Below are 6,906 nucleotides of genomic sequence, written 5' to 3'. Positions count from 1 at the left end.
GCTGGCTTCTGTTTTATATATATATATATATATATATATATATATATATATATATATATATATATACAACCAAAGGCATATACAGCAAATATTCCAAGGGAGAAAAATTAGTCCTAAATATTTGATAAAAGAAAAGTATGACAAAACATTGAAATTAAACAGAGAATTCTTACTAGTATTTTAATTATCTCCTCAAAGTTGTAGGAAGATTATAAGGAGTATGCTTTTGCAAGACATTAACTCTATCAAGAATCACAGGTCCTGTTCATTTTACTCTTAGCTAGTGAGGTTGAAGCAGCTTGAAAAAAAATTAGTTCAGCAAAATAAATGTCTGACTTTTTCCATGAGTATTATAAAGTTTAGGAACCTCAAGGTTTCCACATCATGTATTTTGATAGTTATAAACGTGATAGTATAGTATGGGAATTTGTCATAGTAACTTTTATTCATCTGATGTAATTGTCGTCTGGAGGCTTATTACCTCCACCTGCTAACTCTGTCTAGTCCTGGAAGCTTCTATCCTCTGGATAATCTAGTTAGGCATAGAATGTTTTCAGCCTTTGAGACTTATTGATAAATAAGCTCACCCTTTCTTGCTCTTTCTTGTTGACTGGTTCAACTTAGCTGTTCCAGCTCCACACTCCTCTCTACACTAACTGATCTAATCTGGTTTCTCTAGGCATTTTCTGAATTGCTCTGCTTGTCTTCATACTAACTTTGGCAGTTTGTTCTAATCTTCTGGATCCTTCTCGTTCTCTGATTGGCTTGTTCTGTCTTTGTCTGTCTAGCTTGTTCTCTCTGCAACCTGTCTTTGTAAAAGTCTCCCAGTAAACTGGCTTCATTTTTCTTTCTCTCTACACTACAGTTGCTTCTTTTTCCTCTCTCCGTGAGAGTTGGGCATGTTGTTTATTCTGTTAAATCTTTTTCTGATTCATCACTTTGTCTGCCAACAAATTAGACTTTACTTTCAAACATGGTTGCTTCCTTCAATGCAGTAACTTTACCTTCGTGTTATTCCTAGGGAATAACATGGGAATTCCATGGGAATCCATCTCTCTGATTCCCATCCATCTGAGTCACAGAACTTCCTCTGACAGATGCTCCTATGTCCATCATGTTCTCCCCAGTTACACAGGGCTAACTGACCATATTCTTACACTTGTGAAAATCTGAGAACAAATCCATTTCCCTTAAGTTGTCCTCTTGGGTATTCTGGTGACAGCTATGCAAGAGTACCTGTTGTAGGCTGACAAAGACAGAATGGCTAAAACCAAGTCTCAGGTTTCTGGCTGGAATCACTTGAGAAGATCAGAATATCATTTGTAAAAATAATGCATGCAATAAAGAAGCAGGCAAATATTAAGCTAATAAAACTTGCTTCAAACTAAAATTCTGATGTGAAGGCAGTTGGATATTTGGCTTAGCATACTAGAAACAAGGCTTGACTGAGCATGATGAACCCTTGCTAACTGCCAGATAGGAACATTCTAATTGTCTTATCTCCCCTTAAGACCACAACCAGACTATACATTCAGGAGAAACCTGACTAAACTGGATATGGCACTAGGCTATAGCAGAGAAAGAAAAGACCTGGATAAAGGCTGTATTTCCAAATAGCAGATGAACAGAAGAAATCAAGATCCTAACCCTGCTCTGAATTAACCATATACAGAACATTGTATCTTTGCTAAAAGAAGACAGGTGACTTGAACGTACAGCAGACAAAAAACACAACCAACAAACTAATCCCAGATGTGCAAATCCCAACTCTGAGATAAAAAACAATGCAAAAAGCCAAAATAACATGCCACTTTAATAAAATACACATTCTATGATAGTGACCCCTTGTGAAAATTGTGTGAAAGAGCTTACAAAGAATTCACAAGAAATGATTATAAGTATGGTCAACAACTCAAAGAAAACAAAGACGAAGAGATGTATGAAGTGAACAGTCTGTCCAAGAGAGAGTTTGAATTCTTTAAGAAAATGTAAACTGGTTTCCGGGCAAACCGGGAAAGGGAATAACACTCGAAATGTATATAAGAAATACTCAAGTTAATAAAAAAAAAAAGAATGTTACTTTTCCAAAACCTAACTTCACAGGAAAGGTTTATTTCATGATTGTAAAACAATTGCTATGAGAACTATTCCAAAAAATACAAAGCTAACTGGTTATGTTAAACAAAACTCTGCTCTCCATTTAAATTTGAATAAACATGTTTCTACAAGTTTTTATTTCAACCAAAAAAAAAAAGTTAAGACATTAATACCAAAACCCATAGATAGATAGATAGATAGATAGATAGATAGATAGATAGATAGATAGTAGATGGATGGATGGACGGATGGATGGAAAGATGGATGGATGGATGGATGGACAGACAGATAGATGGATAGATAGACGGATAGATAGACGGATAGATGGATGGATGGATAGATAGATAGATAGATAGATAGAAAGATAGATAGATAGACAGACAGACGGACAGACAGATAGATGGAGATAGGTATATCAAAAAAAAAAAGAAAATGTAAACTGAAATGATGGTAGAAATAAAAAATTCAATAAACCAATTAAAAACCAGAGCAGAAAGCCCCAGAAACAGAATGAGTCAGTCAAAAATAGTCAGTAATGGAAGATAAAGAAAGGGAACTAGATTACTAAGTTAAGATCAATGAGAATTTAAGAAAATATAAATGGAAAGTGGGAAGTTTTTGGAACAGCCTCTTAATTATGGGCATACAAGGAGGAGGAGAAAATGTGGTGAAGACATAGAAAATATCTTCAGTGGAATCAGAGAAGATTTCCTCAACCAAGAGAAAGAGCTACCTATGCTGGTACAAGAGGCCACAGGAACACCAAATGGATAGGATCAGAAAAAGTTCTCCATAACATATTATAATTAAACTTTTAACAACACACTGAAAAGACTGTGGTCCAATGGAATGAACAATACATAATTTAAACTCTCTCTCTCTCTCTCTCTCTCTCTCTCTCTCTCTCTCTCTCTCTCTTTTTTCTTTTTTTTGGAACTGGGGACCGAACCCAGGGCCTTGCACTTGCTAGGCAAGCGCTCTACCGCTGAGCTAAATCCCCAACCCCCAATACATAATTTAAATAATCATTAAAATAATTAAATTGCATGGAGAATGGTTTATTTGATGTGTACACAATATACAATAATCCCATCAGTAGCAGATAAAAGTATTTTTTATAATAATAAAAGTGGTTTGGTGCCACTTGCCTATAATTCCAGTTCTTAGAAGGCATAATAAGCAAAATCAGGAGTTCCAATCCAGCTGTATATAAGATCCTTTCTCAGAAAAAAAAAAAAAACAAACTGAAGGAAAAACAATCGACATAGAGTGATCAATAAGTATAGGCAGTGACATTCCTGAAGGACTTTAATGTGTCTTATTGTTTAAGTTTGTGGTCATAAAATATGAGTGAAATAAAATGGAGGAAAGATAAAAGCACTCTTTATTAACAATCAAAATCAGTAGCTTACTGAGGTACCAGTGAGTGGCTGCTGTCATGTAACTTCGCCAGCACTAACACTCTGTTGCCTTCCAATCTCTTTATCTTTTTTCCTACCAAATAATAATGTTGGCACTGAGATCATATTATTCCCATCTCTTTAAATTCTGTATTTTTATTTTATACTTCAAATTCTATGTGTCACGTAGTGTTTTCCTCTACTTCATCAGTTCGTGAGAGATCTCAAGAAAGACCTAAAACTTGAAAGAATTTACCTCAATGTGACATACTGTTGTGTTGACATAAAAGGGAAGAGACATTGTATATTTATAAAATATTAAAATTATTTAGTATGTATAAAATTATTACACAAACTAAACTTAAATTATTTATTAATAGGATATTTAGCTATTTATTTCCTTCATCCATTTTGCAAAATTAAATAATGGTTTGACTGATTTCAATTCTAAATAGTGTTTCATTACTAAAAGTGAAAAGTAAGAAGTGCCCTGATAATATATGTTGTCCATTCTCCTTTCAGATGCCATGTATTATTTTTTTTATTCATAAAGCAATCCCTGACTGGGAGCTGAGCCAGTAAATTGATCTCATTTTCATTACTTATAACAGCTATTTGGAAAAGAACCATTGTTATAACTTAGTAAAATTGGGTAACTGTTTCCTGACAACCTACAGGAAAAAATATGATTTCCTATAATAAAACTATGAACTACATCCAACTCAGAGAAATATGCTGAATTTATAAACAGAAAATTAAATGCTCTAATGTTCAGAAGAATGTGGACATTATGGCTTCTGGAATTGTTCTTCATCTTGAGCTTCTATTACTTATGCAAAATGTCAAAGGAAGATAAATGGCTCATTGTTAAACCCATTGAATAAAAAGCTCCGATTTCTAACAGCGATTTTAATCAGGAATCATTAGATGATTTAGAGCAAAATACTCAAAAGTCCCATGTTCTTGGTTTGTCATCAGTAAAATAAGAAGAAAAATGTACTTTCTCTCTGTCCTTCAACTTTTCATGTTTTAAGAAGTAGCAAGCCCAGCATGCTCTGAAAGTCTAAATGCCAGCCTATAATTTAAAACTGTTAAATCTGGGCACCAGTGAAATTAATCCTACCACAAATTTGTTACACATAGACTTAAATAGTAATAAAGGTATCTATCTATACACAAAATATGTGCTTCATCTTATCAGAGTAGCTCTTTCTACTCTGGTCTGCTCATCTTTATGGACATATAAAGACAATACTTTGAACATAAAAAGAAACTACACATTTCAGATCAATATCAAGGAGATTTTGGTTACTAATAAAAGTAGAAATGTAAGCCTTGAGATAGAAGAATTTTTGAGATATTTTCAATGGGAATCTGTATAAAGAGACAGCTATTTCTTTGGTGTGGCCTTTCCTCTCTCTCTCTCTCTCTCTCCCCCCCCCCCCAATGGCACATTGACCTTTCTCTTTTTCAGTGTTAAAATCTGTTCAACCCCTACCATTCACTGTATACACATTAATGCCAAAAATGTGTCTGAGAAAGGAATATTAAGTATGGAGACCACTGCACTCATTACATGTCTTATGGTTTGTCTTATGTTATTTTCAGTTACTGTGATTAAAGACCATGACCAAAAGCAACTTGGGTAGGAAAGGATTAGATTGACTTACATATCCTACTCAGAGTCCATCACTGGGTGTCCAGGCAGGGACTCAATGAAAGACAGAGCTTGGAGATAGGTACTAAAGCTGTAGGCTTAGAGTTTTTAATATCTACTTCAGTAAGGGTTCTCAAATGCTTTGACTTGTCTTCTAGTTCACCATCCAAAATAGGGGAGAAAAGATGGTAAATAGGACAATAGAGATGTAGACCCTTTAGATGTAGTATTTTGGGGGCAATTCCAACCTGTTTTCAAGATAGCAGCAGTCACATTCAGTAGTGTTAGGATACTACTGGTTAGGATACCAGTTCAAAAAGTGTCACCAAACACAAATCAGCAGCATTGGCATGATACAGCAGAAACATCCAGACCTCCACCAAAATGGCAGGAGTCAGCAGGATCCATCAGAACTAGCCAGAGTTCATTGAGACTTCAGACCAATGAAGCATTGCATGGCTAGCTATGCATAAGCACCATCTGTTTGGTCCTATTTATATTCTGCATATATCACATGTCCTCTTATAGGTGTGCTTCAACAAAATGTCACAAGAGTTTGCTTTAGCAAAACATTATATGAGCATGCCTCAGGGAAGCATCAAAAGACACAACCAGAAATTTCCAGTTCATCAAGCAGAGACCGTGGAGCAACACTGCTTGGTGTCCTGCTCAAATGGTTTACTGAGTTTGATTTCTTATGCATCCCAACACTACCTGCCCAGTGGTGGCAACACCTATGGTGGACACGGCCCTCCCACATCACCAATTAATTCAGAAAGTTCCCACAACTTAACTACAGTACAATCTGATGAAGGCAATTTCTTAATTGATGTTCCTTCTTTCCAGATCACTCTACCTTGTATCAAGTTTACAAAAAGTAACTAGCACACGGATTTTTGAGAAGTGGTTTCACTATGTAGTCTAGGCTAGTCTGGAAGTCTTTGTGTAGCCCAGGCTTGACTTGATCCCATAATACTCTGAAAGTTTTGGGAATGTGGGTGTATGCCGCCATATTCTACTTCTTTCATAACAGCTTTTAAAAATATTGTGTTAGGCATAAGCCTTCAAAAATATACTCAGTATATCTGAGGGATTTAATATTTGTAAAATAGAAGTTATACAAAATGAATAATAATTATAAATGCTTCACTTAAATAAAATAAGAATAAAATTCTGAACTTTGGGAATATCAGTGTTGATGTGTGTGATGTTTTTAGTGAAGTCATGCTTGAAGAACATACTCTTCAAAATTAGCATAGGCACTTTATTTCACTAGACTGGGGCATTGAGCCTTCACAGGACCAAGTGCCCTTCCTCCCATTAATGGCTGACAGAGCCAACCTTTGCTACATATGCAGATGGAGCCATGGTCCCTCCACGTATACACTTTGGTTGGTGGTTTAATCCCTGGGAGCTCTGGGGTTCTGGTTGGTTGATATTGTTGTTCTTCCTATGGGGTTGCAAACCCCTTCAGCTCCTTCAATCCTTTCTCTAACTCCACCGTTGGGGACCTGATTCTCAGTTCAAGAGTTGGCTGTAAGGATCCTTCTCTGTATTTGTCAGGCACTGGCAGAGCCTCTAAGGAGACAACTATATCAGGCTCTTGTCAACATACACTTCTTGGCATCCCTAATAGTGTCTGGGTTTGCTGACTGTACATGGGATGGATCCCCAAGTGGGGTAATTTCTGGATGACCTTTCCTTCAGTCTCTGAACCACACTTTGTCTCCATATTTCCTCCTGAGAGTATTT

The 6,906-nt window shown here is 36.0% G+C and overlaps 1 protein-coding gene across 3 annotated transcripts in view; it reads left to right on the top strand.

Annotated features, from left to right (window-relative positions):
* Csnka2ip (casein kinase 2 subunit alpha' interacting protein) overlaps positions 1–6,906 on the top strand; it is a 126,078-nt gene that overhangs the window by 46,259 nt on the left and 72,913 nt on the right. The window lies entirely within an intron of this gene.

Source organism: Rattus norvegicus, chromosome 11 (assembly GCF_036323735.1).
Source record: "Rattus norvegicus strain BN/NHsdMcwi chromosome 11, GRCr8, whole genome shotgun sequence".
Classification (NCBI taxonomy): domain Eukaryota; kingdom Metazoa; phylum Chordata; class Mammalia; order Rodentia; family Muridae; genus Rattus; species Rattus norvegicus.
This window is presented reverse-complemented; position numbering and strand designations above follow the sequence as displayed.